The sequence below is a fragment of the Melanerpes formicivorus genome, unplaced genomic scaffold, assembly GCF_026170545.1.
Source record: "Melanerpes formicivorus ecotype bairdi unplaced genomic scaffold, bMelFor1.0.p_v2 SCAF_217, whole genome shotgun sequence".
Classification (NCBI taxonomy): Eukaryota; Metazoa; Chordata; class Aves; order Piciformes; family Picidae; genus Melanerpes; species Melanerpes formicivorus.
The window spans coordinates 260,001-270,000 of NW_027142569.1; positions in this window are offsets into that span (position 1 = coordinate 260,001).

Here is a 10,000-nt window from a genome sequence, read left to right on the forward strand (position 1 = left end):
TTTGCGCGGAGCCCCCCCTCCCGACGTTGCCTCTTGCCGCTGCTGCCACCCCCAGCTCCCCACACCCCCCGGCTCCCGTTAGCGGTTTGCGCGGAGCCCCCCCTTCCCGCCGTTGCCTCTTGCCGCTACCCCCGCCCCCCCCCCCCGCTGCCGGTTTGCGCGGAGCCCCCCCGCCTGCCGTTGCCTCTTGCCGCGGCCGCCACCGCCCCCCCCCACACCCCCCGGCCCCCGTTACCGGTTTGCGCGGAGCCCCCCCCTCCCGACGTTGCCTCTTGCCGCTGCTGCCACCCCCAGCTCCCCACACCCCCCGGCTCCCGTTAGCGGTTTGCGCGGAGCCCCCCCTTCCCCCCTTCGCGGGCTGCCGCTTCCCTCCCGGGCTGCCCGGCTGCTCTCTAACCCCTGCGACCGAGGCGGCGCTGTTAGGGCGGCCGTGCCGGTGCCCCTTGCCGCAGCTAGCCTCTCGCCGCTGCCCCTCCCGTCCGTCGTCCCCCGTCCCCAAAAACTTGCTGCTCTCCACGCTGGAGCCTGCCCGGGGGAGGTTGCGCTCCGCTCCTCCGGCCCTAAAGCCGCCCTCGCCCGCCCCCCGGCTTGCCGCTTGGCTCGGCTGCCCGCCCGCCCGCTAATCCCCCCAACGCCCCCACCCCAAAAACACCCCAGCCCTACCGCATGCCGCTCCCCCTCTCCCCGCTCTCGCTGACCGCTGCCACCCCCCCCCACCCCTCCCCCCCGAAACAAACCCCCCAGCCCTACCGCATGCCGCTCCCCCTCTCTCCCTAGCCTGCCCCCCCCGCCGTCGCTTGCTGCCGCCGCCGCCGCCGCCGCCGCCGCCGCCGCCGGGACCCGCCTCGGTCTGGTGGCGCGCGCTCGGAGATCCCCGGCTACCCGTCCGTCCGTCCGTCCCTCCCTCCCGCCCCGCCCCGGGGGAGGGCCCGGGGCAGCGCGGGCAGGCGGGGAGCAAAAAAAGGCGCGGGCGCCAAAAAACGTCGGGGTCCCGGGGTGGCGGAGGGGGGCGGCGGCGGGGGCGGCGGCGGGTACACGGCGCCGGGTCCAGGGCGCCGGGTCCAGCCCGTCCCGGGGCGGGGACAGGTGGTGTCGTCCGTCCCCGCCCCCGTAACCTGCTCTGAAGCATCCGCTTCCCGCCGCGGTTCGCCCTCCACCCCCCCCGCCGCACACGCAGCTGCCGCTTCCCGCCGCCTCTGCCCCCCGCCCCGGGATCAACCACCCGCCGGGTCCAGCCGGTCCCGGTCCCGGGAACCTGCTCCCGGGGCCAGCCGGAGCCACGCCCCCTCCTCTGACGCTTCCAGCTGCCGCCTCCCCTCCCACCCCCCAAACTCACACTGGCCCTCGCCGGCCCGCCCACCCGCCTACCTGCTTGCCCGCCGCCGCTGGGTGGCGTGCCGGACACTCTCGCACACAGGTACACAGACAGGGACACAGGGACACAGGCACTCAGGCACACAGGGACACAGGGACACAGGGACACAAGGACACAGGGACACAGGCACTCAGGCACTCAGGCACTCAGGGACACAGGGACACAGGGACACAGGGACACAGGCACTCAGGCACTCAGGGACACAGGGACACAGGGACACAGGCACTCAGGCACACAGGGACACAGGTGGCGGGCCGGAGGCCGCTCTCCACTGTGTGGCAGGGGTCCAAGAGCCACCCCAGCCCAACCCAGAGGGTCTTTTGCACCTCTCTAGAGGCCACCCAGAGACCCCAGGCCGCAGCAGAAGCCTCCCCCGCATGCTCTGCAGGCTTCCGACCCACCCCAGGCCGCACCAGAAGCCTCCCCCGCAAGCTCTGCAGGCTTCCGACCCACCCCAGGCCGCACCAGAAGCCTCCCCCGCATGCTCTGCAGGCTTCCGACCCACCCCAGGCCGCAGCAGAAGCCTCCCCCGCAAGCTCTGCAGGCTTCCGACCCACCCCAGGCCGCAGCAGAAGCCTCTCCCGCACGCTCTGCAGGCTTCCGACCCACCCCAGGCCGCAGCAGAAGCCTCTCCCGCACGCTCTGCAGGCTTCTCAGCCACCCCAGGCCGCAGCAGAAGCCTCTCCCGCACGCTCTGCAGGCTTCTCAGCCACCCCAGGCCGCACCAGAAGCCTCTCCCGCACGCTCTGCAGGCTTCTCAGCCACCCCAGGCCGCACCAGAAGCCTCCCCCGCACGCTCTGCAGGCTTCTCAGCCACCCCAGGCCGCACCAGAAGCCTCTCCCGCACGCTCTTCAGGCTTCTCAGCCACCCCAGGCCGCACCAGAAGCCTCCCCCGCACGCTCTGCAGGCTTCTCAGCCACCCCAGGCCGCACCAGAAGCCTCTCCCGCACGCTCTTCAGGCTTCTCAGCCACCCCAGGCCGCACCAGAAGCCTCCCCCGCACGCTCTGCAGGCTTCTCAGCCACCCCAGGCCGCACCAGAAGCCTCCCCCGCACGCTCTGCAGGCTTCCCACCCACCCCAGGCCGCAGCAGAAGCCTCTCCCGCACGCCCTGCAGGCTTCTCAGCCACCCCAGGCCGCAGCAGAAGCCTCTCCCGCACGCTCTGCAGGCTTCTCAGCCACCCCAGGCCGCAGCAGAAGCCTCTCCCGCACGCTCTGCAGGCTTCTCAGCCACCCCAGGCCGCAGCAGAAGCCTCTCCCGCACGCTCTGCAGGCTTCTCAGCCACCCCAGGCCGCAGCAGAAGCCTCTCCCGCACGCTCTTCAGGCTTCTCAGCCACCCCAGGCCGCACCAGAAGCCTCCCCCGCACGCTCTGCAGGCTTCTCAGCCACCCCAGGCCGCACCAGAAGCCTCTCCCGCACGCTCTTCAGGCTTCTCAGCCACCCCAGGCCGCACCAGAAGCCTCCCCCGCACGCTCTGCAGGCTTCTCAGCCACCCCAGGCCGCACCAGAAGCCTCCCCCGCACGCTCTGCAGGCTTCCCACCCACCCCAGGCCGCAGCAGAAGCCTCTCCCGCACGCCCTGCAGGCTTCTCAGCCACCCCAGGCCGCAGCAGAAGCCTCTCCCGCACGCTCTGCAGGCTTCTCAGCCACCCCAGGCCGCAGCAGAAGCCTCTCCCGCACGCTCTGCAGGCTTCTCAGCCACCCCAGGCCGCAGCAGAAGCCTCTCCCGCACGCTCTGCAGGCTTCTCAGCCACCCCAGGCCGCAGCAGAAGCCTCTCCCGCACGCTCTGCAGGCTTCTCAGCCACCCCAGGCCGCAGCAGAAGCCTCTCCCGCAAGCTCTGCAGGCTTCTCAGCCACCCCAGGCCGCAGCAGAAGCCTCTCCCGCACGCTCTGCAGGCTTCTCAGCCACCCCAGGCCCCAACAGAAGCCTCTCCCGCACGCTCTGCAGGCTTCCGACCCACCCCAGGCCGCAGCAGAAGCCTCTCCCGCACGCTCTGCAGGCTTCCGACCCACCCCAGGCCGCACCAGAAGCCTCCCCCGCACGCTCTGCAGGCTTCCGTCCCACCCCAGGCCGCACCAGAAGCCTCCCCCGCACGCTCTGCAGGCTTCCGTCCCACCCCAGGCCGCACCAGAAGCCTCCCCCGCACGCTCTGCAGGCTTCTCAGCCACCCCAGGCCGCACCAGAAGCCTCCCCCGCACGCTCTGCAGGCTTCTCAGCCACCCCAGGCCGCACCAGAAGCCTCCCCCGCACGCTCTGCAGGCTTCTCAGCCACCCCAGGCCGCAGCAGAAGCCTCCCCCGCACGCTCTGCAGGCTTCTCAGCCACCCCAGGCCGCAGCAGAAGCCTCCCCCGCACGCTCTGCAGGCTTCTCAGCCACCCCAGGCCGCAGCAGAAGCCTCCCCCGCACGCTCTGCAGGCTTCTCAGCCACCCCAGGCCGCAGCAGAAGCCTCCCCCGCACGCTCTGCAGGCTTCTCAGCCACCCCAGGCCGCAGCAGAAGCCTCCCCCGCACGCTCTGCAGGCTTCTCAGCCACCCCAGGCCGCAGCAGAAGCCTCTCCCGCACGCTCTGCAGGCTTCTCAGCCACCCCAGGCCCCAACAGAAGCCTCCCCCGCACGCTCTGCAGGCTTCTCAGCCACCCCAGGCCGCACCGGAAGCCTCTCCCGCACGCTCTGCAGGCTTCCGACCCACCCCAGGCCGCAGCAGAAGCCTCCCCCGCACGCTCTGCAGGCTTCTCAGCCACCACAGGCCGCACCAGAGGATCTTTTGCACCTCTCTGGACGCCACCCAGAGACTCCAGGCCGCACCAGAGGCCCCCCCCCCAACCATTTACAGGCTGCAGTGCCAGCCTAGGCCCTGCTGGCAGCCTCCCTTGTCTGCTTTGGAAGGCCTCCCATCCACTCCAGACCTGCCTGGAGGCCTCCCTCGACTGCTCCCGGGGCCCTCGAAGCCACCCTAGGCCTTTCTGGAGGACCTGCTCGACCGCTCGGGCGGCTTCTGACGCACCCTCGGCCATCCGGCGCCCAGCAGCTCCCAGGGACAGGCACCGGCCTCCCCCTCCGGCCGCCCCTGGGGCCGGGGGTGGCTCGGACTCGGCGCCCCCAACGTGTCGTCCCGTCCCCCCCCCCCCCCCCCCGCACCGCCGAACATTCGCTGCAGCCGAGGGCTTGCCGCTCGACGCCTACCCCATCCGCCCAGCCCCCCGCTGCCGCCCGGCGCTGCCCCGGCCGCTGCGCCCCGCCTCTCATCGCTCCCCCCACCCGGCAACCGGCCGCCGGGCACGGCAAGTCCCAGGGCAGGGAACAGGTGCTGCCGGGACCCCGTGCTGGCTGCCGGCTTCCCGGGGCTGCCCCGGGCACGGACAGGTCGCCCCCCCCGCCCCGGCGAATGTTCACCGAACCGGCTGCCGGCTGCCTTCGAGCACCCCCCGCCCCCCGCCACTATCGTCCCCCCCCGCCCCCCCTCCGCCTCCGCTGCCGCTTCTCCCCGCACCGCCTCCACTGCCTCCCCCCGCCGCCGGCGAACGAGTCGCCGGATCCGTAGGGTGCCGGGAGCCCGAACGGCGAGCGGCTCCGGCTGCTGCCGGGACCGCGGGGCTTCGAGCCGCTCCGGCCGCGCCCGGGACCCCGTGCCGGAAGCCGGCATCCCGGGACGGCCCCGGGACGGCCCCGGTCGCCGGCCGGGTGACGTTCAGCGAAGCGGCTGCCGCCAGTCTTTGGGCCTCCCCCGTGCCGGGGCCGCGGGGATTCGAGCCGGTCCGGCCGCGGCCGGGATCCCGGGCCGGACGATGGCTTCCCGGGCCGGTCCCGGTCGCCTCCCGGGTGACGTTCACCGAAGCGGCTGCCGGCTGTCTTCGAGCCCCCCCCCCGCCTCCGCCTCCGCTGCCGCTTCTCCCCGCACCCCCTCCACTGCCTCCCCCCGCTGCCGGCGAACGAGTCGGCGGATCCATACCGTCCCGAGAGCCCGAGGCGGCGGCACCCAGTGCGGGTCCGGCCGAGGCCGGGACCCCGTGCCTGTCGCAGGCTTCCCGGGACGGCCCCGGAACGGCCGCGGTCGCCGGCCGGGTGACGTTCACCGAAGCGGCTGCCGGCTGTCTTCGAGCCCCCCCCCCTCCGCCTCCGCTGCCGCTTCTGCCCGCACCTCCTTCACTGCCTCCCCCCGCCGCCCGCGAACGAGTCGGCGGATCCGTAGGGTGCCGGGAGCCCGAACGGCGAGCGGCTCCGGCTGCTGCCGGGACCGCGGGGCTTCGAGCCGCTCCGGCCGCGGCCGGGACCCCGTGCCGGAAGCCGGCATCCCGGGACGGCCCCGGGACGGCCCCGGTCGCCGGCCGGGTGACGTTCAGCGAAGCGGCTGCCGCCAGTCTTTGGGCCTCCCCCGTGCCGGGGCCGCGGGGATTCGAGCCGGTCCGGCCGCGGCCGGGATCCCGGGCCGGACGATGGCTTCCCGGGCCGGTCCCGGTCGCCTCCCGGGTGACGTTCACCGAAGCGGCTGCCGGCTGTCTTCGAGCCCCCCCCCCGCCTCCGCCTCCGCTGCCGCTTCTCCCCGCACCCCCTCCACTGCCTCCCCCCGCTGCCGGCGAACGAGTCGGCGGATCCATACCGTCCCGAGAGCCCGAGGCGGCGGCACCCAGTGCGGGTCCGGCCGAGGCCGGGACCCCGTGCCTGTCGCAGGCTTCCCGGGACGGCCCCGGAACGGCCGCGGTCGCCGGCCGGGTGACGTTCACCGAAGCGGCTGCCGGCTGTCTTCGAGCCCCCCCCCCCTCCGCCTCCGCTGCCGCTTCTGCCCGCACCTCCTTCACTGCCTCCCCCCGCCGCCCGCGAACGAGTCGGCGGATCCGTAGGGTGCCGGGAGCCCGAACGGCGAGCGGCTCCGGCTGCTGCCGGGACCGCGGGGATTCGAGCCGCTCCGGCCGCGGCCGGGACCCCGTGCCGGAAGCCGGCATCCCGGGACGGCCCCGGGACGGCCCCGGTCGCCGGCCGGGTGACGTTCAGCGAAGCGGCTGCCGCCAGTCTTTGGGCCTCCCCCGTGCCGGGGCCGCGGGGATTCGAGCCGGTCCGGCCGCGGCCGGGATCCCGGGCCGGACGATGGCTTCCCGGGCCGGTCCCGGTCGCCTCCCGGGTGACGTTCACCGAAGCGGCTGCCGGCTGTCTTCGAGCCCCCCCCCCGCCTCCGCCTCCGCTGCCGCTTCTCCCCGCACCCCCTCCACTGCCTCCCCCCGCTGCCGGCGAACGAGTCGGCGGATCCATACCGTCCCGAGAGCCCGAGGCGGCGGCACCCAGTGCGGGTCCGGCCGAGGCCGGGACCCCGTGCCTGTCGCAGGCTTCCCGGGACGGCCCCGGAACGGCCGCGGTCGCCGGCCGGGTGACGTTCACCGAAGCGGCTGCCGGCTGTCTTCGAGCCCCCCCCCCCTCCGCCTCCGCTGCCGCTTCTGCCCGCACCTCCTTCACTGCCTCCCCCCGCCGCCCGCGAACGAGTCGGCGGATCCGTAGGGTGCCGGGAGCCCGAACGGCGAGCGGCTCCGGCTGCTGCCGGGACCGCGGGGATTCGAGCCGCTCCGGCCGCGGCCGGGACCCCGTGCCGGAAGCCGGCATCCCGGGACGGCCCCGGGACGGCCCCGGTCGCCGGCCGGGTGACGTTCAGCGAAGCGGCTGCCGCCAGTCTTTGGGCCTCCCCCGTGCCGGGGCCGCGGGGATTCGAGCCGGTCCGGCCGCGGCCGGGATCCCGGGCCGGACGATGGCTTCCCGGGCCGGTCCCGGTCGCCTCCCGGGTGACGTTCACCGAAGCGGCTGCCGGCTGTCTCCGAGCACCCCCCCCCCCCTCCGCCTCCGCTGCCGCTTCTGCCCGCACCTCCTTCACTGCCTCCCCCCGCCGCCCGCGAACGAGTCGGCGGATCCGTAGGGTGCCGGGAGCCCGAACGGCGAGCGGCTCCGGCTGCTGCCGGGACCGCGGGGATTCGAGCCGCTCCGGCCGCGGCCGGGACCCCGTGCCGGAAGCCGGCATCCCGGGACGGCCCCGGGACGGCCCCGGTCGCCGGCCGGGTGACGTTCAGCGAAGCGGCTGCCGCCAGTCTTTGGGCCTCCCCCGTGCCGGGGCCGCGGGGCTTCGAGCCGGTCCGGCCGCGGCCGGGATCTCGTGCCGAACGTCGTCTTCCCGGGACGGTCCCGGGAGGGCCCCAGTCTCCTCCCGGGTGACGTTCACCGAAGCGGCTGCCGGCTGTCTTCGAGCCCCCACCCCTGCCGTGGCCGCGGGGATTCGCCCCGGTCCGGCAGCTGACGGTTCCCTGTGCCGGACGCCGGCTTCCCGGGACTGCCCCGGGCCGGTCCCGGTCGCCTCCCGGGTGACGTTCACCGAAGCGGCTGCCGGCTGTCTCCGAGCACACCCCCCCCCCTCCGCCTCCGCTGCCGCTTCTGCCCGCACCTCCTTCACTGCCTCCCCCCGCCGCCCGCGAACGAGTCGGCGGATCCGTAGGGTGCCGGGAGCCCGAACGGCGAGCGGCTCCGGCTGCTGCCGGGACCGCGGGGATTCGAGCCGCTCCGGCCGCGGCCGGGACCCCGTGCCGGAAGCCGGCATCCCGGGACGGCCCCGGGACGGCCCCGGTCGCCGGCCGGGTGACGTTCAGCGAAGCGGCTGCCGCCAGTCTTTGGGCCTCCCCCGTGCCGGGGCCGCGGGGCTTCGAGCCGGTCCGGCCGCGGCCGGGATCTCGTGCCGAACGTCGTCTTCCCGGGACGGTCCCGGGAGGGCCCCAGTCTCCTCCCGGGTGACGTTCACCGAAGCGGCTGCCGGCTGTCTTCGAGCCCCCACCCCTGCCGTGGCCGCGGGGATTCGCCCCGGTCCGGCAGCTGACGGTTTCCTGTGCCGGACGCCGGCTTCCCGGGACTGCCCCGGGACAGCCCCGGTCGCCTCCCGGGTGACGTTCACCGAAGCTGCTGCCGCCTGTCTTTGTCCCCCCCCCCCGTGCTCTCCCTCAGCCGGGAGGTAGACGTGCTCTCCCTCGGCGAGTAGACGTGCTCTCCCTCGGCGAGTAGACGTGCTCTCCCTCGGCGAGTAGACGTGCTCTCCCTCGGCGAGTAGACGTGCTCTCCCTCGGCGAGTAGACGTGCTCTCCCTCGGCGAGTAGACGTGCTCTCCCTCGGCGAGTAGACGTGCTCTCCCTCGGCGAGTAGACGTGCTCTCCCTGGGCGAGTAGACGTGCTCTCCCTGGGCGAGTAGACGTGCTCTCCCTGGGCGAGTAGACGTGCTCTCCCTGGGCGAGTAGACGTGCTCTCCCTGGGCGAGTAGACGTGCTCTCCCTGGGCGAGTAGACGTGCTCTCCCTTGGCGAGTAGACGTGCTCTCCCTCGGCGAGTAGACGTGCTCTCCCTCGGCGAGTAGACGTGCTCTCCCTCGGCGAGTAGACGTGCTCTCCCTCGGCGAGTAGACGTGCTCTCCCTGGGCGAGTAGACGTGCTCTCCCTCGGCGAGTAGACGTGCTCTCCCTCGGCGAGTAGACGTGCTCTCCCTCGGCGAGTAGACGTGCTCTCCGCGGAGATCGCGCTTGTCGCCAAGGGGTCGCTGTTGCGCTCTGCCTCCGCCTACGTCATCGTACAAGCCGGCGTGATTTCTGCGACCTGCCGCTGGGCGGAGGTCGGCTGGTTGTGCGCTCGCGGAGCTGACGGCCCTCCAGTTCCGTATATGAGGGAACGAGTGACGCCGAGCACTCCCAGGGCAGCGCTGCCGAGCGGCTGCTCCAAGCCACCCGCCAGGCGGCTGGGCAGGGGTCCGTCTGGCTTCTCGGTGGCTTTCCCCCGGGTCAGAGAGGGGACCCGCGGGGCCGAGCAAAGGCGCGGCGGTTTGGAGCGGCCGCTGGCGCACCCTCAGCGGTGTTGGATGGGTTTCGCTCGTCCGTGAGCCGGAGCCCAGCCCGGGCTCGGCAACGAAAGAGGGGAGAAGAGAAAAAGTTGACGAGTGGCTGGCGCCGGCCACTGCCGAAGTGTGGAACCCCCGAAGCGAAGTTTGCCCGGTGGGGCCCGGGGGCAGAGAAAGCCGGGGAGACGTGGTGCCGGCGTCGGTCCCACCAAGAATGGAAAGCAAGCCCGTCCAGGCACGGCGAGAGAGAGCCCGGTAAGGGGCAGAGAGAGTTCCCAGCACTGGACCCTCTTCACGGGGGTTCCCCCCCATGGCCAAAGCCGCAGCCCGCGGGGGCACGGCATCTAAGGGAAAAGCCAGCGGCGGTGACTGGCCACTCGTATGCTATGGAGCCCGGCATGGGGGGAGGAGGGCAAGCCGGTGCCCCAGCACGGCTTCCTCCTGGCTCCAGAGGGGCGCCCCGTGATGGAGATGTAACTCGGTGCAGCTTGAGGGAAAATGCAAGCCCACATTTCGGGGAGGCAGAGGTGCCCTGTGAGCCGGTGCGGCCCGGTGCAGCTTGCCCCCCCCCCCCCATCTCTGGAGGGCGCCCCGTTTGCTCCTCCGGCGTGTTGCCCGCACGCCGAGCCCCGTGCCTGCTGGCTGCTCCCGAGGGCGGTGGCGGGTGCGCGTGGCTGTGTCTGTCCCAGAAGAGCGAGGCCGTGGGGCCTCCGCTGGCTTCCTTTCCTTCCGTCCTTGTTGATCGATGAGGCCTTTCGGGTCGCGTCGGAAAGGGCCCCCGGCC